The sequence below is a fragment of the Oncorhynchus clarkii genome, chromosome 26, assembly GCF_045791955.1.
Source record: "Oncorhynchus clarkii lewisi isolate Uvic-CL-2024 chromosome 26, UVic_Ocla_1.0, whole genome shotgun sequence".
NCBI lineage: Eukaryota > Metazoa > Chordata > Actinopteri > Salmoniformes > Salmonidae > Oncorhynchus > Oncorhynchus clarkii.
In genome coordinates this window covers 18,366,395-18,392,372 of record NC_092172.1, presented here as the reverse complement: position 1 = coordinate 18,392,372, position 25,978 = coordinate 18,366,395, and the positions used below count along the sequence as shown (strand labels likewise).

Below are 25,978 nucleotides of genomic sequence, written 5' to 3'. Positions count from 1 at the left end.
CCCTAACTTTGCTCTAATTGGTCAATTCTTGATACTTGGTAGCGTATTAGGCGCATCAGATTTGCGGACATTGAGGGGATTCAAATCATCTGGGCCAGGCGCCCGGTTAGGGTGTTTGGCACTGGGTGAAATTTGGAATCAAACTTCTTCCCGGGCGTGAGCACCGTTCAAAGCCCAATGTCGAGTAATGAGTAGGATTCAGTGTTTTCACCTGCAAAAGTGATTGTTTTATTTGTTGAAAACGCGTTATCGGCCTTCCCAATGAAAACGACTTAGAAAATTCAAACATATATTTCATGGAAAAGTTATGTTGAATGTTTCTGGAACATTGAACACGCATGGGAAACAGTGTTTAATCCCATTAAAATGAAGATCTGTGAAGTTATTTGTATTTTTACGAATTATCTTTGAAAGACAAGGTCCTGAAAAAGGGAAGTTTCTTTTTTTGATGGGTTTATGGGGTATACATTAATGGCGCATGTAGGCAAAGACACTCAGCACAAATTGAAAAGACACAGCTCATTTCCAAATCTCACTCAGACATAGACTAAATGCATGAGTTTGCCAGGAGTAGAACCTAGAATCTTCTGATCCGTAGTCAGACGCGTTATCCATTGCTCCACAAGCCCGATGCTAAATTCACCCTAACTCTGCTCTAATTGGTCAATTCTGGATACTTGGTAGCGGACGGTAATATGATTGGTTATTATGGTTATTAGGCGCATCAGATTTGCGGACATTGAGGGGATTCAAATCATCTGGGCCAGGCGCCCGGTTAGGGTGTTTGGCACTGGGTGAAATTTGGAATCGAACTGCTTCCCGGGCGTGAGCACCGTTCAAAGCCCACGGCGAAAGTCGGCTTAAAACAAAAGTGAAGTAATTATGTATGTCGAGTAATGAGTAGGATTCAGTGTTTTCACCTGCAAAAGTGATTGTTTTATTTGTTGAAAACGCGTTATCGGCCTTCCCAATGAAAACGACTTAGAAAATTCAAACATATATTTCATGGAAAAGTTATGTTGAATGTTTCTGGAACATTGAACACGCATGGGAAACAGTGTTTAATCCCATTAAAATGAAGATCTGTGAAGTTATTTGTATTTTTACGAATTATATTTGAAAGACAAGGTCCTGAAAAAGGGAAGTTTCTTTTTTTGATGGGTTTATGGGGTATACATTAATGGCGCATGTAGGCAAAAACACTCAGCACAAATTGAAAAGACACTGCTCATTTCCAAATCTCACTCGGACATAGACTAAATGCACGAGCTTGCCAGGAGTCGAACCTAGAATCTTCTGATCCGTAGTCAGACGCGTTATCCATTGCGCCACAAGCCCGATGCTAAATTCACCCTAACTTTGCTCTAATTGGTCAATTCTTGATACTTGGTAGCGTATTAGGCGCATCAGATTTGCAGACATTGAGGGGATTCAAATCATCTGGGCCAGGCGCCCGGTTAGTGTGTTTGGCACTGGGTGAAATTTGGAATCAAACTTCTTCCCGGGCGTGAGCACCGTTCAAAGCCCAATGTCGAGTAATGAGTAGGATTCAGTGTTTTCACCTGCAAAAGTGATTGTTTTATTTGTTGAAAACGCGTTATCGGCCTTCCCAATGAAAACGACTTAGAAAATTCCAACATATATTTCATGGAAAGTTATGTTGAATGTTTCTGGAACATTGAACACGCATGGGAAACAGTGTTTAATCCCATTAAAATTAAGATCTGTGAAGTTATTTGTATTTTTACGAATTATCTTTGAAAGACAAGGTCCTGAAAAAGGGAAGTTTCTTTTTTTGATGGGTTTATGGGGTATACATTAATGGCGCATGTAGGCAAAGACACTCAGCACAAATTGAAAAGACACAGCTCATTTCCAAATCTCACTCAGACATAGACTAAATGCATGAGTTTGCCAGGAGTAGAACCTAGAATCTTCTGATCCGTAGTCAGACGCGTTATCCATTGCTCCACAAGCCCGATGCTAAATTCACCCTAACTCTGCTCTAATTGGTCAATTCTGGATACTTGGTAGCGGACGGTAATATGATTGGTTATTATGGTTATTAGGCGCATCAGATTTGCGGACATTGAGGGGATTCAAATCATCTGGGCCAGGCGCCCGGTTAGGGTGTTTGGCACTGGGTGAAATTTGGAATCGAACTGCTTCCCGGGCGTGAGCACCGTTCAAAGCCCACGGCGAAAGTCGGCTTAAAACAAAAGTGAAGTAATTATGTATGTCGAGTAATGAGTAGGATTCAGTGTTTTCACCTGCAAAAGTGATTGTTTTATTTGTTGAAAACGCGTTATCGGCCTTCCCAATGAAAACGACTTAGAAAATTCAAACATATATTTCATGGAAAAGTTATGTTGAATGTTTCTGGAACATTGAACACGCATGGGAAACAGTGTTTAATCCCATTAAAATGAAGATCTGTGAAGTTATTTGTATTTTTACGAATTATATTTGAAAGACAAGGTCCTGAAAAAGGGAAGTTTCTTTTTTGATGGGTTTATGGGGTATACATTAATGGCGCATGTAGGCAAAAACACTCAGCACAAATTGAAAAGACACTGCTCATTTCCAAATCTCACTCGGACATAGACTAAATGCACGAGCTTGCCAGGAGTCGAACCTAGAATCTTCTGATCCGTAGTCAGACGCGTTATCCATTGCGCCACAAGCCCGATGCTAAATTCACCCTAACTTTGCTCTAATTGGTCAATTCTTGATACTTGGTAGCGTATTAGGCGCATCAGATTTGCAGACATTGAGGGGATTCAAATCATCTGGGCCAGGCGCCCGGTTAGGGTGTTTGGCACTGGGTGAAATTTGGAATCAAACTTCTTCCCGGGCGTGAGCACCGTTCAAAGCCCAATGTCGAGTAATGAGTAGGATTCAGTGTTTTCACCTGCAAAAGTGATTGTTTTATTTGTTGAAAACGCGTTATCGGCCTTCCCAATGAAAACGACTTAGAAAATTCCAACATATATTTCATGGAAAGTTATGTTGAATGTTTCTGGAACATTGAACACGCATGGGAAACAGTGTTTAATCCCATTAAAATTAAGATCTGTGAAGTTATTTGTATTTTTACGAATTATCTTTGAAAGACAAGGTCCTGAAAAAGGGAAGTTTCTTTTTTTGATGGGTTTATGGGGTATACATTAATGGCGCATGTAGGCAAAGACACTCAGCACAAATTGAAAAGACACAGCTCATTTCCAAATCTCACTCAGACATAGACTAAATGCATGAGTTTGCCAGGAGTAGAACCTAGAATCTTCTGATCCGTAGTCAGACGCGTTATCCATTGCTCCACAAGCCCGATGCTAAATTCACCCTAACTCTGCTCTAATTGGTCAATTCTGGATACTTGGTAGCGGACGGTAATATGATTGGTTATTATGGTTATTAGGCGCATCAGATTTGCGGACATTGAGGGGATTCAAATCATCTGGGCCAGGCGCCCGGTTAGGGTGTTTGGCACTGGGTGAAATTTGGAATCGAACTGCTTCCCGGGCGTGAGCACCGTTCAAAGCCCACGGCGAAAGTCGGCTTAAAACAAAAGTGAAGTAATTATGTATGTCGAGTAATGAGTAGGATTCAGTGTTTTCACCTGCAAAAGTGATTGTTTTATTTGTTGAAAACGCGTTATCGGCCTTCCCAATGAAAACGACTTAGAAAATTCAAACATATATTTCATGGAAAAGTTATGTTGAATGTTTCTGGAACATTGAACACGCATGGGAAACAGTGTTTAATCCCATTAAAATGAAGATCTGTGAAGTTATTTGTATTTTTACGAATTATATTTGAAAGACAAGGTCCTGAAAAAGGGAAGTTTCTTTTTTTGATGGGTTTATGGGGTATACATTAATGGCGCATGTAGGCAACAAATTGAAAAGACACCGCTCATTTCCAAATCTCACTCGGACATAGACTAAATGCACGAGCTTGCCAGGAGTCGAACCTAGAATCTTCTGATCCGTAGTCAGACGCTTTATCCATTGCGCCACAAGCCCAATGATAAGTTCACCCTAACTCTGCTCTAATTGGTCAATTCTGGATACTTGGTAGCGGACGGTAATATGATTGGTTATTATGGTTATTAGGCGCATCAGATCTGCGGACATTGAGGGGATTCAAATCATCTGGGCCAGGCGCCCGGTTAGGGTGTTTGGCACTGGGTGAAATTTGGAATCGAACTGCTTCCCGGGCGTGAGCACCGTTCAAAGCCCACTGCGAAAGTCGGCTTAAAACAAAAGTGAAGTAATTATGTATGTCGAGTAATGAGTAGGATTCAGTGTTTTCACCTGCAAAAGTGATTGTTTTATTTGTTGAAAACGCGTTATCGGCCTTCCCAATGAAAACGACTTAGAAAATTCAAACATATATTTCATGGAAAAGTTATGTTGAATGTTTCTGGAACATTGAACACGCATGGGAAACAGTGTTTAATCCCATTAAAATGAAGATCTGTGAAGTTATTTGTATTTTTACGAATTATCTTTGAAAGACAAGGTCCTGAAAAAGGGAAGTTTCTTTTTTTGATGGGTTTATGGGGTATACATTAATGGCGCATGTAGGCAAAGACACTCAGCACAAATTGAAAAGACACAGCTCATTTCCAAATCTCACTCAGACTAAATGCACGAGCTTGCCAGGAGTCGAACCTAGAATCTTCTGATCCGTAGTCAGACGCGTTATCCATTGCGCCACAAGCCCGATGCTAAATTCACCCTAACTCTGCTCTAATTGGTCAATTCTGGATACTTGGTAGCGGACGGTAATATGATTGGTTATTATGGTTATTAGGCGCATCAGATTTGCGGACATTGAGGGGATTCAAATCATCTGGGCCAGGCGCCCGGTTAGGGTGTTTGGCACTGGGTGAAATTTGGAATCGAACTTCTTCCCGGGCGTGAGCACCGTTCAAAGCCCAATGTCGAGTAATGAGTAGGATTCAGTGTTTTCACCTGCAAAAGTGATTGTTTTATTTGTTGAAAACGCGTTATCGGCCTTCCCAATGAAAACGACTTAGAAAATTCAAACATATATTTCATGGAAAAGTTATGTTGAATGTTTCTGGAACATTGAACACGCATGGGAAACAGTGTTTAATCCCATTAAAATGAAGATCTGTGAAGTTATTTGTATTTTTACGAATTATATTTGAAAGACAAGGTCCTGAAAAAGGGAAGTTTCTTTTTTTGATGGGTTTATGGGGTATACATTAATGGCGCATGTAGGCAAAGACACTCAGCACAAATTGAAAAGACACCGCTCATTTCCAAATCTCACTCGGACATAGACTAAATGCACGAGCTTGCCAGGAGTCGAACCTAGAATCTTCTGATCCGTAGTCAGACGCGTTATCCATTGCGCCACAAGCCCGATGCTAAATTCACCCTAACTTTGCTCTAATTGGTCAATTCTTGATACTTGGTAGCGTATTAGGCGCATCAGATTTGCGGACATTGAGGGGATTCAAATCATCTGGGCCAGGCGCCCGGTTAGGGTGTTTGGCACTGGGTGAAATTTGGAATCGAACTGCTTCCCGGGCGTGAGCACCGTTCAAAGCCCACGGCGAAAGTCGGCTTAAAACAAAAGTGAAGTAATTATGTATGTCGAGTAATGAGTAGGATTCAGTGTTTTCACCTGCAAAAGTGATTGTTTTATTTGTTGAAAACGCGTTATCGGCCTTCCCAATGAAAACGACTTAGAAAATTCAAACATATATTTCATGGAAAAGTTATGTTGAATGTTTCTGGAACATTGAACACGCATGGGAAACAGTGTTTAATCCCATTAAAATGAAGATCTGTGAAGTTATTTGTATTTTTACGAATTATATTTGAAAGACAAGGTCCTGAAAAAGGGAAGTTTCTTTTTTTGATGGGTTTATGGGGTATACATTATTGGCGCATGTAGGCAAAAACACTCAGCACAAATTGAAAAGACACCGCTCATTTCCAAATCTCACTCGGACATAGACTAAATGCACGAGCTTGCCAGGAGTCGAACCTAGAATCTTCTGATCCGTAGTCAGACGCGTTATCCATTGCGCCACAAGCCCGATGCTAAATTCACCCTAACTTTGCTCTAATTGGTCAATTCTTGATACTTGGTAGCGTATTAGGCGCATCAGATTTGCGGACATTGAGGGGATTCAAATCATCTGGGCCAGGCGCCCAGTTAGGGTGTTTGGCACTGGGTGAAATTTGGAATCAAACTTCTTCCCGGGCGTGAGCACCGTTCAAAGCCCAATGTCGAGTAATGAGTAGGATTCAGTGTTTTCACCTGCAAAAGTGATTGTTTTATTTGTTGAAAACGCGTTATCGGCCTTCCCAATGAAAACGACTTAGAAAATTCAAACATATATTTCATGGAAAAGTTATGTTGAATGTTTCTGGAACATTGAACACGCATGGGAAACAGTGTTTAATCCCATTAAAATGAAGATCTGTGAAGTTATTTGTATTTTTACGAATTATCTTTGAAAGACAAGGTCCTGAAAAAGGGAAGTTTCTTTTTTTGATGGGTTTATGGGGTATACATTAATGGCGCATGTAGGCAAAGACACTCAGCACAAATTGAAAAGACACAGCTCATTTCCAAATCTCACTCAGACATAGACTAAATGCATGAGTTTGCCAGGAGTAGAACCTAGAATCTTCTGATCCGTAGTCAGACGCGTTATCCATTGCTCCACAAGCCCGATGCTAAATTCACCCTAACTCTGCTCTAATTGGTCAATTCTGGATACTTGGTAGCGGACGGTAATATGATTGGTTATTATGGTTATTAGGCGCATCAGATTTGCGGACATTGAGGGGATTCAAATCATCTGGGCCAGGCGCCCGGTTAGGGTGTTTGGCACTGGGTGAAATTTGGAATCGAACTGCTTCCCGGGCGTGAGCACCGTTCAAAGCCCACGGCGAAAGTCGGCTTAAAACAAAAGTGAAGTAATTATGTATGTCGAGTAATGAGTAGGATTCAGTGTTTTCACCTGCAAAAGTGATTGTTTTATTTGTTGAAAACGCGTTATCGGCCTTCCCAATGAAAACGACTTAGAAAATTCAAACATATATTTCATGGAAAAGTTATGTTGAATGTTTCTGGAACATTGAACACGCATGGGAAACAGTGTTTAATCCCATTAAAATGAAGATCTGTGAAGTTATTTGTATTTTTACGAATTATCTTTGAAAGACAAGGTCCTGAAAAAGGGAAGTTTCTTTTTTTGATGGGTTTATGGGGTATACATTAATGGCGCATGTAGGCAAAGACACTCAGCACAAATTGAAAAGACACAGCTCATTTCCAAATCTCACTCAGACATAGACTAAATGCATGAGTTTGCCAGGAGTAGAACCTAGAATCTTCTGATCCGTAGTCAGACGCGTTATCCATTGCTCCACAAGCCCGATGCTAAATTCACCCTAACTCTGCTCTAATTGGTCAATTCTGGATACTTGGTAGCGGACGGTAATATGATTGGTTATTATGGTTATTAGGCGCATCAGATTTGCGGACATTGAGGGGATTCAAATCATCTGGGCCAGGCGCCCGGTTAGGGTGTTTGGCACTGGGTGAAATTTGGAATCGAACTGCTTCCCGGGCGTGAGCACCGTTCAAAGCCCACGGCGAAAGTCGGCTTAAAACAAAAGTGAAGTAATTATGTATGTCGAGTAATGAGTAGGATTCAGTGTTTTCACCTGCAAAAGTGATTGTTTTATTTGTTGAAAACGCGTTATCGGCCTTCCCAATGAAAACGACTTAGAAAATTCAAACATATATTTCATGGAAAAGTTATGTTGAATGTTTCTGGAACATTGAACACGCATGGGAAACAGTGTTTAATCCCATTAAAATGAAGATCTGTGAAGTTATTTGTATTTTTACGAATTATCTTTGAAAGACAAGGTCCTGAAAAAGGGAAGTTTCTTTTTTTGATGGGTTTATGGGGTATACATTAATGGCGCATGTAGGCAAAGACACTCAGCACAAATTGAAAAGACACCGCTCATTTCCAAATCTCACTCGGACATAGACTAAATGCACGAGCTTGCCAGGAGTCGAACCTAGAATCTTCTGATCCGTAGTCAGATGCGTTATCCATTGCGCCACAAGCCCGATGCTAAATTCACCCTAACTTTGCTCTAATTGGTCAATTCTTGATACTTGGTAGCGTATTAGGCGCATCAGATTTGCGGACATTGAGGGGATTCAAATCATCTGGGCCAGGCGCCCAGTTAGGGTGTTTGGCACTGGGTGAAATTTGGAATCAAACTTCTTCCCGGGCGTGAGCACCGTTCAAAGCCCAATGTCGAGTAATGAGTAGGATTCAGTGTTTTCACCTGCAAAATGATTGTTTTATTTGTTGAAAACGCGTTATCGGCCTTCCCAATGAAAACGACTTAGAAAATTCAAACATATATTTCATGGAAAAGTTATGTTGAATGTTTCTGGAACATTGAACACGCATGGGAAACAGTGTTTAATCCCATTAAAATGAAGATCTGTGAAGTTATTTGTATTTTTACGAATTATCTTTGAAAGACAAGGTCCTGAAAAAGGGAAGTTTCTTTTTTTGATGGGTTTATGGGGTATACATTAATGGCGCATGTAGGCAAAGACACTCAGCACAAATTGAAAAGACACAGCTCATTTCCAAATCTCACTCAGACATAGACTAAATGCATGAGTTTGCCAGGAGTAGAACCTAGAATCTTCTGATCCGTAGTCAGACGCGTTATCCATTGCTCCACAAGCCCGATGCTAAATTCACCCTAACTCTGCTCTAATTGGTCAATTCTGGATACTTGGTAGCGGACGGTAATATGATTGGTTATTATGGTTATTAGGCGCATCAGATTTGCGGACATTGAGGGGATTCAAATCATCTGGGCCAGGCGCCCGGTTAGGGTGTTTGGCACTGGGTGAAATTTGGAATCGAACTGCTTCCCGGGCGTGAGCACCGTTCAAAGCCCACGGCGAAAGTCGGCTTAAAACAAAAGTGAAGTAATTATGTATGTCGAGTAATGAGTAGGATTCAGTGTTTTCACCTGCAAAAGTGATTGTTTTATTTGTTGAAAACGCGTTATCGGCCTTCCCAATGAAAACGACTTAGAAAATTCAAACATATATTTCATGGAAAAGTTATGTTGAATGTTTCTGGAACATTGAACACGCATGGGAAACAGTGTTTAATCCCATTAAAATGAAGATCTGTGAAGTTATTTGTATTTTTACGAATTATCTTTGAAAGACAAGGTCCTGAAAAAGGGAAGTTTCTTTTTTTGATGGGTTTATGGGGTATACATTAATGGCGCATGTAGGCAAAGACACTCAGCACAAATTGAAAAGACACAGCTCATTTCCAAATCTCACTCAGACATAGACTAAATGCATGAGTTTGCCAGGAGTAGAACCTAGAATCTTCTGATCCGTAGTCAGACGCGTTATCCATTGCTCCACAAGCCCGATGCTAAATTCACCCTAACTCTGCTCTAATTGGTCAATTCTGGATACTTGGTAGCGGACGGTAATATGATTGGTTATTATGGTTATTAGGCGCATCAGATTTGCGGACATTGAGGGGATTCAAATCATCTGGGCCAGGCGCCCGGTTAGGGTGTTTGGCACTGGGTGAAATTTGGAATCGAACTGCTTCCCGGGCGTGAGCACCGTTCAAAGCCCACGGCGAAAGTCGGCTTAAAACAAAAGTGAAGTAATTATGTATGTCGAGTAATGAGTAGGATTCAGTGTTTTCACCTGCAAAAGTGATTGTTTTATTTGTTGAAAACGCGTTATCGGCCTTCCCAATGAAAACGACTTAGAAAATTCAAACATATATTTCATGGAAAAGTTATGTTGAATGTTTCTGGAACATTGAACACGCATGGGAAACAGTGTTTAATCCCATTAAAATGAAGATCTGTGAAGTTATTTGTATTTTTACGAATTATCTTTGAAAGACAAGGTCCTGAAAAAGGGAAGTTTCTTTTTTTGATGGGTTTATGGGGTATACATTAATGGCGCATGTAGGCAAAGACACTCAGCACAAATTGAAAAGACACCGCTCATTTCCAAATCTCACTCGGACATAGACTAAATGCACGAGCTTGCCAGGAGTCGAACCTAGAATCTTCTGATCCGTAGTCAGACGCGTTATCCATTGCGCCACAAGCCCGATGCTAAATTCACCCTAACTTTGCTCTAATTGGTCAATTCTTGATACTTGGTAGCGTATTAGGCGCATCAGATTTGCGGACATTGAGGGAATTCAAATCATCTGGGCCAGGCGCCCGGTTAGGGTGTTTGGCACTGGGTGAAATTTGGAATCGAACTGCATCGGGCTTGTGGCGCAATGGATAACGCGTCTGACTACGGATCAGTGGTTCGACTCCTGCACCGTGCATTTAGTCTATGTCCGAGTGAGATTTGGAAATGAGCAGTGTCTTTTCAATTTGTGCTGAGTGTTTCTGCTTCCCGGGCGTGAGCACCGTTCAAAGCCCACGGCGAAAGTCGGCTTAAAACAAAAGTGAAGTAATTATGTATGTCGAGTAATGAGTAGGATTCAGTGTTTTCACCTGCAAAAGTGATTGTTTTATTTGTTGAAAACGCGTTATCGGCCTTCCCAATGAAAACGACTTAGAAAATTCCAACATATATTTCATGGAAAGTTATGTTGAATGTTTCTGGAACATTGAACACGCATGGGAAACAGTGTTTAATCCCATTAAAATTAAGATCTGTGAAGTTATTTGTATTTTTACGAATTATCTTTGAAAGACAAGGTCCTGAAAAAGGGAAGTTTCTTTTTTTGATGGGTTTATGGGGTATACATTAATGGCGCATGTAGGCAACAAATTGAAAAGACACCGCTCATTTCCAAATCTCACTCGGACATAGACTAAATGCACGAGCTTGCCAGGAGTCGAACCTAGAATCTTCTGATCCGTAGTCAGACGCGTTATCCATTGCGCCACAAGCCCGATGCTAAATTCACCTTAACTCTGCTCTAATTGGTCAATTCTGGATACTTGGTAGCGGACGGTAATATGATTGGTTATTATGGTTATTAGGCGCATCAGATTTGCGGACATTGAGGGGATTCAAATCATCTGGGCCAGGCGCCCGGTTAGGGTGTTTGGCACTGGATGAAATTTGGAATGAACTGCTTCCCGGATGTGTGCACCGTTCAAAGGCCACGGCGAAAGTCGGCTCAAAACAAAAGTGACGTAATTATGTATGTCGTGTAATGAGTAGGATTCAGTGTTTTCACCTGCAAAAGTTATTGTTTTATTTGTTGAAAACGCGTTATCGGCCTTCCCAATGAAGACGACTTAGAAAATTCCAACATATATTTCATGGAAAAGTTATGTTGAATGTTTCTGGAACATTGAACACGCATGGGAAACAGTGTTTAATCCCATTAAAATGAAGATCTGTGAAGTTATTTGTATTTTTACGAATTATATTTGAAAGACAAGGTCCTGAAAAAGGGAAGTTTCTTTTTTTGATGGGTTTATGGGGTATACATTAATGGCGCATGTAGGCAACAAATTGAAAAGACACCGCTCATTTCCAAATCTCACTCGGACATAGACTAAATGCACGAGCTTGCCAGGAGTCGAACCTAGAATCTTCTGATCCGTAGTCAGACGCTTTATCCATTGGGCCACAAGCCCAATGATAAATTCACCCTAACTCTGCTCTAATTGGTCAATTCTGGATACTTGGTAGCGGACGGTAATATGATTGGTTATTATGGTTATTAGGCGCATCAGATCTGCGGACATTGAGGGGATTCAAATCATCTGGGCCAGGCGCCCGGTTAGGGTGTTTGGCACTGGGTGAAATTTGGAATCGAACTGCTTCCCGGGCGTGAGCACCGTTCAAAGCCCACTGCGAAAGTCGGCTTAAAACAAAAGTGAAGTAATTATGTATGTCGAGTAATGAGTAGGATTCAGTGTTTTCACCTGCAAAAGTGATTGTTTTATTTGTTGAAAACGCGTTATCGGCCTTCCCAATGAAAACGACTTAGAAAATTCAAACATATATTTCATGGAAAAGTTATGTTGAATGTTTCTGGAACATTGAACACGCATGGGAAACAGTGTTTAATCCCATTAAAATGAAGATCTGTGAAGTTATTTGTATTTTTACGAATTATCTTTGAAAGACAAGGTCCTGAAAAAGGGAAGTTTCTTTTTTTGATGGGTTTATGGGGTATACATTAATGGCGCATGTAGGCAAAGACACTCAGCACAAATTGAAAAGACACCGCTCATTTCCAAATCTCACATAGACTAAATGCACGAGCTTGCCAGGAGTCGAACCTAGAATCTTCTGATCCGTAGTCAGACGCGTTATCCATTGCGCCACAAGCCCGATGCTAAATTCACCCTAACTCTGCTCTAATTGGTCAATTCTGGATACTTGGTAGCGGACGGTAATATGATTGGTTATTATGGTTATTAGGCGCATCAGATTTGCGGACATTGAGGGGATTCAAATCATCTGGGCCAGGCGCCCGGTTAGGGTGTTTGGCACTGGGTGAAATTTGGAATCAAACTTCTTCCCGGGCGTGAGCACCGTTCAAAGCCCAATGTCGAGTAATGAGTAGGATTCAGTGTTTTCACCTGCAAAAGTGATTGTTTTATTTGTTGAAAACGCGTTATCGGCCTTCCCAATGAAAACGACTTAGAAAATTCAAACATATATTTCATGGAAAAGTTATGTTGAATGTTTCTGGAACATTGAACACGCATGGGAAACAGTGTTTAATCCCATTAAAATGAAGATCTGTGAAGTTATTTGTATTTTTACGAATTATATTTGAAAGACAAGGTCCTGAAAAAGGGAAGTTTATTTTTTTGATGGGTTTATGGGGTATACATTAATGGCGCATGTAGGCAAAGACACTCAGCACAAATTGAAAAGACACCGCTCATTTCCAAATCTCACTCGGACATAGACTAAATGCACGAGCTTGCCAGGAGTCGAACCTAGAATCTTCTGATCCGTAGTCAGACGCGTTATCCATTGCGCCACAAGCCCGATGCTAAATTCACCCTAACTTTGCTCTAATTGGTCAATTCTTGATACTTGGTAGCGTATTAGGCGCATCAGATTTGCGGACATTGAGGGGATTCAAATCATCTGGGCCAGGCGCCCGGTTAGGGTGTTTGGCACTGGGTGAAATTTGGAATCAAACTTCTTCCCGGGCGTGAGCACCGTTCAAAGCCCAATGTCGAGTAATGAGTAGGATTCAGTGTTTTCACCTGCAAAAGTGATTGTTTTATTTGTTGAAAACGCGTTATCGGCCTTCCCAATGAAAACGACTTAGAAAATTCCAACATATATTTCATGGAAAGTTATGTTGAATGTTTCTGGAACATTAAACACGCATGGGAAACAGTGTTTAATCCCATTAAAATTAAGATCTGTGAAGATATTTGTATTTTTACGAATTATCTTTGAAAGACAAGGTCCTGAAAAAGGGAAGTTTCTTTTTTTGATGGGTTTATGGGGTATACATTAATGGCGCATGTAGGCAACAAATTGAAAAGACACCGCTCATTTCCAAATCTCACTCGGACATAGACTAAATGCACGAGCTTGCCAGGAGTCGAACCTAGAATCTTCTGATCCGTAGTCAGACGCGTTATCCATTGCGCCACAAGCCCGATGCTAAATTCTCCCTAACTCTGCTCTAATTGGTCAATTCTGGATACTTGGTAGCGGACGGTAATATGATTGGTTATTATGGTTATTAGGCGCATCAGATTTGCGGACATTGAGGGGATTCAAATCATCTGGGCCAGGCGCCCGGTTAGGGTGTTTGGCACTGGATGAAATTTGGAATGAACTGCTTCCCGGGCGTGTGCACCGTTCAAAGGCCACGGCGAAAGTCGGCTCAAAACAAAAGTGACGTAATTATGTATGTCGAGTAATGAGTAGGATTCAGTGTTTTCACCTGCAAAAGTTATTGTTTTATTTGTTGAAAACGCGTTATCGGCCTTCCCAATGAAGACGACTTAGAAAATTCCAGCATATATTTCATGGAAAAGTTATGTTGAATGTTTCTGGAACATTGAACACGCATGGGAAACAGTGTTTAATCCCATTAAAATGAAGATCTGTGAAGTTATTTGTATTTTTACGAATTATCTTTGAAAGACAAGGTCCTGAAAAAGGGAAGTTTCTTTTTTTGATGGGTTTATGGGGTATACATTAATGGCGCATGTAGGCAAAGACACTCAGCACAAATTGAAAAGACACCGCTCATTTCCAAATCTCACTCAGACATAGACTAAATGCACGAGCTTGCCAGGAGTCGAACCTAGAATCTTCTGATCCGTAGTCAGACACGTTATCCACTGCGCTCAATTCTTGATACTTGGTAGCGTATTAGGCGCATCAGATTTGCGGACATTGAGGGGATTCAAATCATCTGGGCCAGGCGCCCGGTTAGGGTGTTTGGCACTGGGTGAAATTTGGAATCGAACTTCTTCCCGGGCGTGAGCACCGTTCAAAGCCCAATGTCGAGTAATGAGTAGGATTCAGTGTTTTCACCTGCAAAAGTGATTGTTTTATTTGTTGAAAACGCGTTATCGGCCTTCCCAATGAAAACGACTTAGAAAATTCCAACATATATTTCATGGAAAAGTTATGTTGAATGTTTCTGGAACATTGAACACGCATGGGAAACAGTGTTTAATCCCATTAAAATGAAGATCTGTGAAGTTATTTGTATTTTTACGAATTATCTTTGAAAGACAAGGTCCTGAAAAAGGGAAGATTCTTTTTTTGATGGGTTTATGGGGTATACATTAATGGCGCATGTAGGCAAAGACACTCAGCACAAATTGAAAAGACACCGCTCATTTCCAAATCTCACTCAGACATAGACTAAATGCACGAGTTTGCCAGGAGTAAAACCTAGAATCTTCTGATCCGTAGTCAGACGCGTTATCCATTGCTCCACAAGCCCGATGCTAAATTCACCCTAACTCTGCTCTAATTGGTCAAATCTGGATACTTGGTAGCGGACGGTAATATGATTGGTTATTATGGTTATTAGGCGCATCAGATTTGCGGACATTGAGGGGATTCAAATCATCTGGGCCAGGCGCCCGGTTAGGGTGTTTGGCACTGGGTGAAATTTGGAATCGAACTGCTTCCCGGGAGTGTGCACCGTTCAAAGGCCACGGCGAAAGTCGGCTCAAAACAAAAGTGACGTAATTATGTATGTTGAGTAATGAGTAGGATTCAGTGTTTTCACCTGCAAAAGTGATTGTTTTATTTGTTGAAAACGCGTTATCGGCCTTCCCAATGAAAACGACTTAGAAAATTCAAACATATATTTCATGGAAAAGTTATGTTGAATGTTTCTGGAACATTGAACACGCATGGGAAACAGTGTTTAATCCCATTAAAATGAAGATCTGTGAAGTTATTTGTATTTTTTCGAATTATATTTGAAAGACAAGGTCCTGAAAAAGGGAAGTTTCTTTTTTTGATGGGTTTATGGGGTATACATTAATGGCGCATGTAGGCAAAGACACTCAGCACAAATTGAAAAGACAGCGCTCATTTCCAAATCTCACTCGGACATAGACTAAATGCACGAGCTTGCCAGGAGTCGAACCTAGAATCTTCTGATCCGTAGTCACACGCGTTATCCATTGCGCCACAAGCCCGATGCTAAATTCACCCTAACTTTGCTCTAATTGGTCAATTCTTGATACTTGGTAGCGTATTAGGCGCATCAGATTTGCGGACATTGAGGGGATTCAAATCATCTGGGCCAGGCGCCCGGTTAGGGTGTTTGGCACTGGGTGAAATTTGGAATCGAACTTCTTCCCGGGCGTGAGCACCGTTCAAAGCCCAATGTCGAGTAATGAGTAGGATTCAGTGTTTTCACCTGCAAAAGTGATTGTTTTATTTGTTGAAAACGCGTTATCGGCCTTCCCAATGAAAACGACTTAGAAAATTCAAACATATATTTCATGGAAAAGTTATGTTGAATGTTTCTGGAACATTGAACACGCATGGGAAACAGTGTTTAATCCCATTAAAATGAAGATCTGTGAAGTTATTTGTATTTTTACGAATTATATTTGAAAGACAAGGTCCTGAAAAAGGGAAGTTTCTTTTTTTGATGGGTTTATGGGGTATACATTAATGGCGCATGTAGGCAAAGACACTCAGCACAAATTGAAAAGACACCGCTCATTTCCAAATCTCACTCGGACATAGACTAAATGCACGAGCTTGCCAGGAGTCGAACCTAGAATCTTCTGATCCGTAGTCAGACGCGTTATCCATTGCGCCACAAGCCCGATGCTAAATTCACCCTAACTTTGCTCTAATTGGTCAATTCTTGATACTTGGTAGCGTATTAGGCGCATCAGATTTGCGGACATTGAGGGGATTCAAATCATCTGGGCCAGGCGCCCGGTTAGGGTGTTTGGCACTGGGTGAAATTTGGAATCAAACTTCTTCCCGGGCGTGAGCACCGTTCAAAGCCCAATGTCGAGTAATGAGTAGGATTCAGTGTTTTCACCTGCAAAAGTGATTGTTTTATTTGTTGAAAACGCGTTATCGGCCTTCCCAATGAAAACGACTTAGAAAATTCCAACATATATTTCATGGAAAGTTATGTTGAATGTTTCTGGAACATTAAACACGCATGGGAAACAGTGTTTAATCCCATTAAAATTAAGATCTGTGAAGTTATTTGTATTTTTACGAATTATCTTTGAAAGACAAGGTCCTGAAAAAGGGAAGTTTCTTTTTTTGATGGGTTTATGGGGTATACATTAATGGCGCATGTAGGCAACAAATTGAAAAGACACCGCTCATTTCCAAATCTCACTCGGACATAGACTAAATGCACGAGCTTGCCAGGAGTCGAACCTAGAATCTTCTAATCCGTAGTCAGACGCGTTATCCATTGCGCCACAAGCCCGATGCTAAATTCTCCCTAACTCTGCTCTAATTGGTCAATTCTGGATACTTGGTAGCGGACGGTAATATGATTGGTTATTATGGTTATTAGGCGCATCAGATTTGCGGACATTGAGGGGATTCAAATCATCTGGGCCAGGCGCCCGGTTAGGGTGTTTGGCACTGGATGAAATTTGGAATGAACTGCTTCCCGGGCGTGTGCACCGTTCAAAGGCCACGGCGAAAGTCGGCTCAAAACAAAAGTGACGTAATTATGTATGTCGAGTAATGAGTAGGATTCAGTGTTTTCACCTGCAAAAGTTATTGTTTTATTTGTTGAAAACGCGTTATCGGCCTTCCCAATGAAGACGACTTAGAAAATTCCAGCATATATTTCATGGAAAAGTTATGTTGAATGTTTCTGGAACATTGAACACGCATGGGAAACAGTGTTTAATCCCATTAAAATGAAGATCTGTGAAGTTATTTGTATTTTTACGAATTATCTTTGAAAGACAAGGTCCTGAAAAAGGGAAGTTTCTTTTTTTGATGGGTTTATGGGGTATACATTAATGGCGCATGTAGGCAAAGACACTCAGCACAAATTGAAAAGACACCGCTCATTTCCAAATCTCACTCAGACATAGACTAAATGCACGAGCTTGCCAGGAGTCGAACCTAGAATCTTCTGATCCGTAGTCAGACACGTTATCCACTGCGCTCAATTCTTGATACTTGGTAGCGTATTAGGTGCATCAGATTTGCGGACATTGAGGGGATTCAAATCATCTGGGCCAGGCGCCCGGTTAGGGTGTTTGGCACTGGGTGAAATTTGGAATCGAACTTCTTCCCGGGCGTGAGCACCGTTCAAAGCCCAATGTCGAGTAATGAGTAGGATTCAGTGTTTTCACCTGCAAAAGTGATTGTTTTATTTGTTGAAAACGCGTTATCGGCCTTCCCAATGAAAACGACTTAGAAAATTCCAACATATATTTCATGGAAAAGTTATGTTGAATGTTTCTGGAACATTGAACACGCATGGGAAACAGTGTTTAATCCCATTAAAATGAAGATCTGTGAAGTTATTTGTATTTTTACGAATTATCTTTGAAAGACAAGGTCCTGAAAAAGGGAAGTTTCTTTTTTTGATGGGTTTATGGGGTATACATTAATGGCGCATGTAGGCAAAGACACTCAGCACAAATTGAAAAGACACCGCTCATTTCCAAATCTCACTCGGACATAGACTAAATGCACGAGCTTGCCAGGAGTCGAACCTAGAATCTTCTGATCCGTAGTCAGACGCGTTATCCATTGCGCCACAAGCCCGATGCTAAATTCACCCTAACTTTGCTCTAATTGGTCAATTCTTGATACTTGGTAGCGTATTAGGCGCATCAGATTTGCGGACATTGAGGGGATTCAAATCATCTGGGCCAGGCGCCCGGTTAGGGTGTTTGGCACTGGGTGAAATTTGGAATCAAACTTCTTCCCGGGCGTGAGCACCGTTCAAAGCCCAATGTCGAGTAATGAGTAGGATTCAGTGTTTTCACCTGCAAAAGTGATTGTTTTATTTGTTGAAAACGCGTTATCGGCCTTCCCAATGAAAACGACTTAGAAAATTCCAACATATATTTCATGGAAAGTTATGTTGAATGTTTCTGGAACATTAAACACGCATGGGAAACAGTGTTTAATCCCATTAAAATTAAGATCTGTGAAGTTATTTGTATTTTTACGAATTATCTTTGAAAGACAAGGTCCTGAAAAAGGGAAGTTTCTTTTTTTGATGGGTTTATGGGGTATACATTAATGGCGCATGTAGGCAACAAATTGAAAAGACACCGCTCATTTCCAAATCTCACTCGGACATAGACTAAATGCACGAGCTTGCCAGGAGTCGAACCTAGAATCTTCTAATCCGTAGTCAGACGCGTTATCCATTGCGCCACAAGCCCGATGCTAAATTCTCCCTAACTCTGCTCTAATTGGTCAATTCTGGATACTTGGTAGCGGACGGTAATATGATTGGTTATTATGGTTATTAGGCGCATCAGATTTGCGGACATTGAGGGGATTCAAATCATCTGGGCCAGGCGCCCGGTTAGGGTGTTTGGCACTGGATGAAATTTGGAATGAACTGCTTCCCGGGCGTGTGCACCGTTCAAAGGCCACGGCGAAAGTCGGCTCAAAACAAAAGTGACGTAATTATGTATGTCGAGTAATGAGTAGGATTCAGTGTTTTCACCTGCAAAAGTTATTGTTTTATTTGTTGAAAACGCGTTATCGGCCTTCCCAATGAAGACGACTTAGAAAATTCCAGCATATATTTCATGGAAAAGTTATGTTGAATGTTTCTGGAACATTGAACACGCATGGGAAACAGTGTTTAATCCCATTAAAATGAAGATCTGTGAAGTTATTTGTATTTTTACGAATTATCTTTGAAAGACAAGGTCCTGAAAAAGGGAAGTTTCTTTTTTTGATGGGTTTATGGGGTATACATTAATGGCGCATGTAGGCAAAGACACTCAGCACAAATTGAAAAGACACCGCTCATTTCCAAATCTCACTCAGACATAGACTAAATGCACGAGCTTGCCAGGAGTCGAACCTAGAATCTTCTGATCCGTAGTCAGACACGTTATCCACTGCGCTCAATTCTTGATACTTGGTAGCGTATTAGGTGCATCAGATTTGCGGACATTGAGGGGATTCAAATCATCTGGGCCAGGCGCCCGGTTAGGGTGTTTGGCACTGGGTGAAATTTGGAATCGAACTTCTTCCCGGGCGTGAGCACCGTTCAAAGCCCAATGTCGAGTAATGAGTAGGATTCAGTGTTTTCACCTGCAAAAGTGATTGTTTTATTTGTTGAAAACGCGTTATCGGCCTTCCCAATGAAAACGACTTAGAAAATTCCAACATATATTTCATGGAAAAGTTATGTTGAATGTTTCTGGAACATTGAACACGCATGGGAAACAGTGTTTAATCCCATTAAAATGAAGATCTGTGAAGTTATTTGTATTTTTACGAATTATCTTTGAAAGACAAGGTCCTGAAAAAGGGAAGATTCTTTTTTTGATGGGTTTATGGGGTATACATTAATGGCGCATGTAGGCAAAGACACTCAGCACAAATTGAAAAGACACCGCTCATTTCCAAATCTCACTCAGACATAGACTAAATGCACGAGTTTGCCAGGAGTAAAACCTAGAATCTTCTGATCCGTAGTCAGACGCGTTATCCATTGCTCCACAAGCCCGATGCTAAATTCACCCTAACTCTGCTCTAATTGGTCAAATCTGGATACTTGGTAGCGGACGGTAATATGATTGGTTATTATGGTTATTAGGCGCATCAGATTTGCGGACATTGAGGGGATTCAAATCATCTGGGCCAGGCGCCCGGTTAGGGTGTTTGGCACTGGGTGAAATTTGGAATCGAACTGCTTCCCGGGAGTGTGCACCGTTCAAAGGCCACGGCGAAAGTCGGCTCAAAACAAAAGTGACGTAATTATGTATGTTGAGTAATGAGTAGGATTCAGTGTTTTCACCTGCAAAAGTGATTGTTTTATTTGTTGAAAACGCGTTATCGGCCTTCCCAATGAAAACGACTTAGAAAATTCAAACATATATTTCATGGAAAAGTTATGTTGAATGTTTCTGGAACATTGAACACGCATGGGAAACAGTGTTTAATCCCATTAAAATGAAGATCTGTGAAGTTATTTGTATTTTTTCGAATTATATTTGAAAGACAAGGTCCTGAAAAAGGGAAGTTTCTTTTTTTGATGGGTTTATGGGGTATACATTAATGGCGCATGTAGGCAAAGACACTCAGCACAAATTGAAAAGACAGCGCTCATTTCCAAATCTCACTCGGACATAGACTAAATGCACGAGCTTGCCAGGAGTCGAACCTAGAATCTTCTGATCCGTAGTCACACGCGTTATCCATTGCGCCACAAGCCCGATGCTAAATTCACCCTAACTTTGCTCTAATTGGTCAATTCTTGATACTTGGTAGCGTATTAGGCGCATCAGATTTGCGGACATTGAGGGGATTCAAATCATCTGGGCCAGGCGCCCGGTTAGGGTGTTTGGCACTGGGTGAAATTTGGAATCGAACTTCTTCCCGGGCGTGAGCACCGTTCAAAGCCCAATGTCGAGTAATGAGTAGGATTCAGTGTTTTCACCTGCAAAAGTGATTGTTTTATTTGTTGAAAACGCGTTATCGGCCTTCCCAATGAAAACGACTTAGAAAATTCAAACATATATTTAATGGAAAAGTTATGTTGAATGTTTCTGGAACATTGAACACGCATGGGAAACAGTGTTTAATCCCATTAAAATGAAGATCTGTGAAGTTATTTGTATTTTTACGAATTATATTTGAAAGACAAGGTCCTGAAAAAGGGAAGTTTCTTTTTTTGATGGGTTTATGGGGTATACATTAATGGCGCATGTAGGCAAAGACACTCAGCACAAATTGAAAAGACACCGCTCATTTCCAAATCTCACTCGGACATAGACTAAATGCACGAGCTTGCCAGGAGTCGAACCTAGAATCTTCTGATCCGTAGTCAGACGCGTTATCCATTGCGCCACAAGCCCGATGCTAAATTCACCCTAACTTTGCTCTAATTGGTCAATTCTTGATACTTGGTAGCGTATTAGGCGCATCAGATTTGCGGACATTGAGGGGATTCAAATCATCTGGGCCAGGCGCCCGGTTAGGGTGTTTGGCACTGGGTGAAATTTGGAATCAAACTTCTTCCCGGGCGTGAGCACCGTTCAAAGCCCAATGTCGAGTAATGAGTAGGATTCAGTGTTTTCACCTGCAAAAGTGATTGTTTTATTTGTTGAAAACGCGTTATCGGCCTTCCCAATGAAAACGACTTAGAAAATTCCAACATGTATTTCATGGAAAGTTATGTTGAATGTTTCTGGAACATTAAACACGCATGGGAAACAGTGTTTAATCCCATTAAAATGAAGATCTGTGAAGTTATTTGTATTTTTACAAATTATATTTGAAAGACAAGGTCCTGAAAAAGGGAAGTTTCTTTTTTTGATGGGTTTATGGGGTATACATTAATGGCGCATGTAGGCAAAGACACTCAGCACAAATTGAAAAGACACCGCTCATTTCCAAATCTCACTCGGACATAGACTAAATGCACAAGCTTGCCAGGAGTCGAACCTAGAATCTTCTGATCCGTAGTCAGACGCGTTATCCATTGCGCCACAAGCCCGATGCTAAATTCACCCTAACTTTGCTCTAATTGGTCAATTCTTGATACTTGGTAGCGTATTAGGCGCATCAGATTTGCGGACATTGAGGGGATTCAAATCATCTGGGCCAGGCGCCCGGTTAGGGTGTTTGGCACTGGGTGAAATTTGGAATCAAACTTCTTCCCGGGCGTGAGCACCGTTCAAAGCCCAATGTCGAGTAATGAGTAGGATTCAGTGTTTTCACCTGCAAAAGTTATTGTTTTATTTGTTGAAAACGCGTTATCGGCCTTCCCAATGAAGACGACTTAGAAAATTCCAGCATATATTTCATGGAAAAGTTATGTTGAATGTTTCTGGAACATTGAACACGCATGGGAAACAGTGTTTAATCCCATTAAAATGAAGATCTGTGAAGTTATTTGTATTTTTACGAATTATCTTTGAAAGACAAGGTCCTGAAAAAGGGAAGTTTCTTTTTTTGATGGGTTTATGGGGTATACATTAATGGCGCATGTAGGCAAAGACACTCAGCACAAATTGAAAAGACACCGCTCATTTCCAAATCTCACTCAGACATAGACTAAATGCACGAGCTTGCCAGGAGTCGAACCTAGAATCTTCTGATCCGTAGTCAGACACGTTATCCACTGCGCTCAATTCTTGATACTTGGTAGCGTATTAGGCGCATCAGATTTGCGGACATTGAGGGGATTCAAATCATCTGGGCCAGGCGCCCGGTTAGGGTGTTTGGCACTGGGTGAAATTTGGAATCGAACTTCTTCCCGGGCGTGAGCACCGTTCAAAGCCCAATGTCGAGTAATGAGTAGGATTCAGTGTTTTCACCTGCAAAAGTGATTGTTTTATTTGTTGAAAACGCGTTATCGGCCTTCCCAATGAAAACGACTTAGAAAATTCCAACATATATTTCATGGAAAAGTTATGTTGAATGTTTCTGGAACATTGAACACGCATGGGAAACAGTGTTTAATCCCATTAAAATGAAGATCTGTGAAGTTATTTGTATTTTTACGAATTATCTTTGAAAGACAAGGTCCTGAAAAAGGGAAGATTCTTTTTTTGATGGATTTATGGGGTATACATTAATGGCGCATGTAGGCAAAGACACTCAGCACAAATTGAAAAGACACCGCTCATTTCCAAATCTCACTCAGACATAGACTAAATGCACGAGTTTGCCAGGAGTAAAACCTAGAATCTTCTGATCCGTAGTCAGACGCGTTATCCATTGCTCCACAAGCCCGATGCTAAATTCACCCTAACTCTGCTCTAATTGGTCAAATCTGGATACTTGGTAGCGGACGGTAATATGATTGGTTATTATGGTTATTAGGCGCATCAGATTTGCGGACATTGAGGGGATTCAAATCATCTGGGCCAGGCGCCCGGTTAGGGTGTTTGGCACTGGGTGAAATTTGGAATCGAACTGCTTCCCGGGAGTGTGCACCGTTCAAAGGCCACGGCGAAAGTCGGCTCAAAACAAAAGTGACGTAATTATGTATGTTGAGTAATGAGTAGGATTCAGTGTTTTCACCTGCAAAAGTGATTGTTTTATTTGTTGAAAACGCGTTATCGGCCTTCCCAATGAAAACGACTTAGAAAATTCAAACATATATTTCATGGAAAAGTTATGTTGAATGTTTCTGGAACATTGAACACGCATGGGAAACAGTGTTTAATCCCATTAAAATGAAGATCTGTGAAGTTATTTGTATTTTTACGAATTATCTTTGAAAGACAAGGTCCTGAAAAAGGGAAGTTTATTTTTTTGATGGGTTTATGGGGTATACATTAATGGCGCATGTAGGCAAAGACACTCAGCACAAATTGAAAAGACACCGCTCATTTCCAAATCTCACTCGGACATAGACTAAATGCACGAGCTTGCCAGGAGTCGAACCTAGAATCTTCTGATCCGTAGTCAGACGCGTTATCCATTGCGCCACAAGCCCGATGCTAAATTCACCCTAACTTTGCTCTAATTGGTCAATTCTTGATACTTGGTAGCGTATTAGGCGCATCAGATTTGCGGACATTGAGGGGATTCAAATCATCTGGGCCAGGCGCCCGGTTAGGGTGTTTGGCACTGGGTGAAATTTGGAATCAAACTTCTTCCCGGGCGTGAGCACCGTTCAAAGCCCAATGTCGAGTAATGAGTAGGATTCAGTGTTTTCACCTGCAAAAGTGATTGTTTTATTTGTTGAAAACGCGTTATCGGCCTTCAAAATGAAAACGACTTAGAAAATTCCAACATATATTTCATGGAAAGTTATGTTGAATGTTTCTGGAACATTAAACACGCATGGGAAACAGTGTTTAATCCCATTAAAATGAAGATCTGTGAAGTTATTTGTATTTTTACGAATTATATTTGAAAGACAAGGTCCTGAAAAAGGGAAGTTTCTTTTTTTGATGGGTTTATGGGGTATACATTAATGGCGCATGTAGGCAAAGACACTCAGCACAAATTGAAAAGACACCGCTCATTTCCAAATCTCACTCAGACATAGACTAAATGCACGAGTTTGCCAGGAGTAAAACCTAGAATCTTCTGATCCGTAGTCAGACGCGTTATCCATTGCTCCACAAGCCCGATGCTAAATTCACCCTAACTCTGCTCTAATTGGTCAAATCTGGATACTTGGTAGCGGACGGTAATATGATTGGTTATTATGGTTATTAGGCGCATCAGATTTGCGGACATTGAGGGGATTCAAATCATCTGGGCCAGGCGCCCGGTTAGGGTGTTTGGCACTGGGTGAAATTTGGAATCGAACTGCTTCCCGGGAGTGTGCACCGTTCAAAGGCCACGGCGAAAGTCGGCTCAAAACAAAAGTGACGTAATTATGTATGTTGAGTAATGAGTAGGATTCAGTGTTTTCACCTGCAAAAGTGATTGTTTTATTTGTTGAAAACGCGTTATCGGCCTTCCCAATGAAAACGACTTAGAAAATTCAAACATATATTTCATGGAAAAGTTATGTTGAATGTTTCTGGAACATTGAACACGCATGGGAAACAGTGTTTAATCCCATTAAAATGAAGATCTGTGAAGTTATTTGTATTTTTACGAATTATCTTTGAAAGACAAGGTCCTGAAAAAGGGAAGTTTATTTTTTTGATGGGTTTATGGGGTATACATTAATGGCGCATGTAGGCAAAGACACTCAGCACAAATTGAAAAGACACCGCTCATTTCCAAATCTCACTCGGACATAGACTAAATGCACGAGCTTGCCAGGAGTCGAACCTAGAATCTTCTGATCCGTAGTCAGACGCGTTATCCATTGCGCCACAAGCCCGATGCTAAATTCACCCTAACTTTGCTCTAATTGGTCAATTCTTGATACTTGGTAGCGTATTAGGCGCATCAGATTTGCGGACATTGAGGGGATTCAAATCATCTGGGCCAGGCGCCCGGTTAGGGTGTTTGGCACTGGGTGAAATTTGGAATCAAACTTCTTCCCGGGCGTGAGCACCGTTCAAAGCCCAATGTCGAGTAATGAGTAGGATTCAGTGTTTTCACCTGCAAAAGTGATTGTTTTATTTGTTGAAAACGCGTTATCGGCCTTCAAAATGAAAACGACTTAGAAAATTCCAACATATATTTCATGGAAAGTTATGTTGAATGTTTCTGGAACATTAAACACGCATGGGAAACAGTGTTTAATCCCATTAAAATGAAGATCTGTGAAGTTATTTGTATTTTTACGAATTATATTTGAAAGACAAGGTCCTGAAAAAGGGAAGTTTCTTTT

The 25,978-nt window shown here is 41.1% G+C and overlaps 20 non-coding genes across 20 annotated transcripts; all 20 read right to left on the bottom strand.

Moving 5' to 3' along the window:
- Positions 1-1,265: 1,265 nt before the first annotated feature.
- Positions 1,266-1,338, bottom strand: trnar-acg (transfer RNA arginine (anticodon ACG)). The gene has a single exon. It is a non-coding gene; the product is annotated as a tRNA-Arg (tRNA).
- A 1,276-nt stretch (positions 1,339-2,614) lies between these two features.
- On the bottom strand, positions 2,615-2,687 carry trnar-acg (transfer RNA arginine (anticodon ACG)). The gene has a single exon. It is a non-coding gene; the product is annotated as a tRNA-Arg (tRNA).
- A 1,968-nt stretch (positions 2,688-4,655) lies between these two features.
- Positions 4,656-4,728, bottom strand: trnar-acg (transfer RNA arginine (anticodon ACG)). Its single transcript has one exon. It is a non-coding gene; the product is annotated as a tRNA-Arg (tRNA).
- A 596-nt stretch (positions 4,729-5,324) lies between these two features.
- trnar-acg (transfer RNA arginine (anticodon ACG)) lies at positions 5,325-5,397 on the bottom strand. Its single transcript has one exon. It is a non-coding gene; the product is annotated as a tRNA-Arg (tRNA).
- A 609-nt stretch (positions 5,398-6,006) lies between these two features.
- On the bottom strand, positions 6,007-6,079 carry trnar-acg (transfer RNA arginine (anticodon ACG)). Its single transcript has one exon. It is a non-coding gene; the product is annotated as a tRNA-Arg (tRNA).
- Positions 6,080-8,066: 1,987 nt separating this feature from the next.
- trnar-acg (transfer RNA arginine (anticodon ACG)) lies at positions 8,067-8,139 on the bottom strand. Its single transcript has one exon. It is a non-coding gene; the product is annotated as a tRNA-Arg (tRNA).
- Positions 8,140-10,125: 1,986 nt separating this feature from the next.
- Positions 10,126-10,198, bottom strand: trnar-acg (transfer RNA arginine (anticodon ACG)). Its single transcript has one exon. It is a non-coding gene; the product is annotated as a tRNA-Arg (tRNA).
- Positions 10,199-10,930: 732 nt separating this feature from the next.
- trnar-acg (transfer RNA arginine (anticodon ACG)) lies at positions 10,931-11,003 on the bottom strand. The gene has a single exon. It is a non-coding gene; the product is annotated as a tRNA-Arg (tRNA).
- Positions 11,004-11,626: 623 nt separating this feature from the next.
- trnar-acg (transfer RNA arginine (anticodon ACG)) lies at positions 11,627-11,699 on the bottom strand. The gene has a single exon. It is a non-coding gene; the product is annotated as a tRNA-Arg (tRNA).
- Positions 11,700-12,329: 630 nt separating this feature from the next.
- On the bottom strand, positions 12,330-12,402 carry trnar-acg (transfer RNA arginine (anticodon ACG)). The gene has a single exon. It is a non-coding gene; the product is annotated as a tRNA-Arg (tRNA).
- A 596-nt stretch (positions 12,403-12,998) lies between these two features.
- trnar-acg (transfer RNA arginine (anticodon ACG)) lies at positions 12,999-13,071 on the bottom strand. The gene has a single exon. It is a non-coding gene; the product is annotated as a tRNA-Arg (tRNA).
- A 556-nt stretch (positions 13,072-13,627) lies between these two features.
- On the bottom strand, positions 13,628-13,700 carry trnar-acg (transfer RNA arginine (anticodon ACG)). The gene has a single exon. It is a non-coding gene; the product is annotated as a tRNA-Arg (tRNA).
- A 2,585-nt stretch (positions 13,701-16,285) lies between these two features.
- On the bottom strand, positions 16,286-16,358 carry trnar-acg (transfer RNA arginine (anticodon ACG)). The gene has a single exon. It is a non-coding gene; the product is annotated as a tRNA-Arg (tRNA).
- Positions 16,359-16,914: 556 nt separating this feature from the next.
- On the bottom strand, positions 16,915-16,987 carry trnar-acg (transfer RNA arginine (anticodon ACG)). Its single transcript has one exon. It is a non-coding gene; the product is annotated as a tRNA-Arg (tRNA).
- Positions 16,988-18,221: 1,234 nt separating this feature from the next.
- Positions 18,222-18,294, bottom strand: trnar-acg (transfer RNA arginine (anticodon ACG)). The gene has a single exon. It is a non-coding gene; the product is annotated as a tRNA-Arg (tRNA).
- Positions 18,295-18,850: 556 nt separating this feature from the next.
- On the bottom strand, positions 18,851-18,923 carry trnar-acg (transfer RNA arginine (anticodon ACG)). Its single transcript has one exon. It is a non-coding gene; the product is annotated as a tRNA-Arg (tRNA).
- A 2,585-nt stretch (positions 18,924-21,508) lies between these two features.
- On the bottom strand, positions 21,509-21,581 carry trnar-acg (transfer RNA arginine (anticodon ACG)). Its single transcript has one exon. It is a non-coding gene; the product is annotated as a tRNA-Arg (tRNA).
- Positions 21,582-22,149: 568 nt separating this feature from the next.
- trnar-acg (transfer RNA arginine (anticodon ACG)) lies at positions 22,150-22,222 on the bottom strand. The gene has a single exon. It is a non-coding gene; the product is annotated as a tRNA-Arg (tRNA).
- A 1,877-nt stretch (positions 22,223-24,099) lies between these two features.
- Positions 24,100-24,172, bottom strand: trnar-acg (transfer RNA arginine (anticodon ACG)). Its single transcript has one exon. It is a non-coding gene; the product is annotated as a tRNA-Arg (tRNA).
- Positions 24,173-25,449: 1,277 nt separating this feature from the next.
- trnar-acg (transfer RNA arginine (anticodon ACG)) lies at positions 25,450-25,522 on the bottom strand. Its single transcript has one exon. It is a non-coding gene; the product is annotated as a tRNA-Arg (tRNA).
- Between the last annotated feature and the right edge of the window lie 456 nt (positions 25,523-25,978).